Below are 2176 nucleotides of genomic sequence, written 5' to 3'. Positions count from 1 at the left end.
TTGGCGCAAGCCTACATTCTCGCATTATTTAACTTGGGTACAACTTAATAATGTGGGCAAGCAGGCACCCTCAGATCAATCCACATGTCGTCATCTCACACAATCTTCCCTTATGTGCCATGTCATCGTCCTCACAATTCCGTCCAAAATTTGAATTATGTCTCACTGACATCATCCTCAATTGTTCATCAGGCCAACAATGGGCCCCACTACACTTGAGTGTTGCCTTTGGTAGGCAGTGTCCTTAAGACATTATAAATGTTTGAGTTGAAAATTATTTAAAGATCTAAAAGGATCACTACGGCATGAATATGGGATAATAGTTAACCCTTTTCTTTAAAAAAAAAAAATGTAGGCCACTCCTTTTTTGCTTCCTCTTTCTTTGACTACATGATCTTTTGATTGTTCTTGGCGGCTCTTTTTAGCATGAGATTCCTATTTTATTGCCATGAATCCTTAGTGTGGGTTTCTTTTATAAAATGTATTCAATCTTGCAATTCTCATGATTTTGCGCTAGGAATGCTTTGGTTTTGTGTGATGTGGACTCCTCTATTTTATGCTTGCTCATCTCAAACACTGTGAGCTCCTCATCAATGTGAGCTCTTGTTGTGAGATGCCTCCCTGAAGCCATTTGCTTCATCATGCTTCCTTCCAAACATGGCGTCTTACTCCCCAAATGTGGATCTCCTTTCATGTTTTCTGCATGGGTTCTCCCCATTGCTAGGCATGAACAAATTTTTGTGAGTGGTGGGCGACTTCCTTTCTATATTGCATGAGGCATCTTTTCTATGTCTTTTGATGTGCAGGCTTTCTTTATGGCTTGGGCTTGAGTCTTCTTTATGCAGGTGGCTTCCTTTGTTAAAAACATCTCCATGTAGATTTTACTTTCTTGCAGTGGCTACTCTCCTTTATACGTGGAGTGCTGGCTATTGGTTTAATTTCATTACTAATTTAGTATCATCTTGTATCTTTTAGTTTCCTTGCTACTTTTTATACATGGAGTTACTCTGTTTATATCTGCATGGGTTTGCTATGCCCAAAATGGTTTCCACTTAATCTCCATCTCCCACTCTTTTCAAGCAGCGGCCTACTCTTTTCTTATATTCTTCCTGTCGGCATGAGGCTCTATCTATTACATTCATGCAACTTTGATTATTACGAGTTCCTTTTACCTCTAATCTGTTGCATGGGTGTTTGAAATTATCTTTGGCTTTATTTTTTGGTTTTATCCTTTGCTTCAATCGGTTGCTCATCGGACACAGGCATCCTCCTTCACATGGGATGTCTCCTTCCTTTTATTTGGTGATCTACCATCTCTGCTAGCGTGGACCCCTACTCTATTTTTTGCATGCGTTGAGCTCCCTACCCAATGTTATGCCCTTTAACTTTTGATTGTGAGTTTTATTCATTTCTCATTTCTAAGTTATAGCTTGCTTCCTTGACTACTACGACCTTTCTCGTATTGCACCCTTTTTCTCTTGATTCAAATGCCTAGCACACCCACCTCAAGCACTGCCATTGAACTTGGTCAAGGTGAAAATAGTGACACTTATAACCTCATTAAATTCTTTCTCTTGCAGGAGCATTCTTAGGCTAGTTGTACCATCCAATACTAGCAAAAATTCATTAGGTGCAATTGGAAACACCCCCTTTTTTATAACACGCTTGCACTCAATTAGTTCTTCCATGAGAGTATAGTTAGTGTGAAGGCAGCCAGAGATATCACAGAGAACCACATCAAGGCTTTCCTCCAATTCATTTTTTATATTTAAACTCTAGATGTGAAAACTATAATAGGCACATTGTGTACAATATCACACTCCAGATTTGATTTATATGGAAACATCCCTTTCTTCAGAGTCACCTCTTGCTCAATATCTATTTATTGAAAGTTTAAAACATCTTAAATCTTTAATGGTTGTCCCAACTTTGATGAATTTAGTTTGGCCCCAAAGTGGGCCCGGCTAAATTTTTTTTTGTTTTCAAACAACTGGATCCTCAAACTAGCCTATTAACCTTTTAATATCCACTATAACTGATTTTGAGCATTAATTGATCATTAAAACCTCATTTTATCATTTTCTGCAACTAGTCAAATTGGTGCCAGGAGGTCTGTTTACTGCCCTTAAAAACTGACCTGAATAGATAACTGAGCTTTGAAAACTGAGCCACTAAG

Source organism: Cupressus sempervirens, chromosome 10 (assembly GCF_028749045.1).
Source record: "Cupressus sempervirens isolate cs-2001-9-10 chromosome 10, ASM2874904v1, whole genome shotgun sequence".
In the NCBI taxonomy this organism is placed as follows: Eukaryota; Viridiplantae; Streptophyta; class Pinopsida; order Cupressales; family Cupressaceae; genus Cupressus; species Cupressus sempervirens.
The sequence above is the reverse complement of the archived record's forward strand: the minus strand, read 5'-3'. Positions refer to the sequence as shown.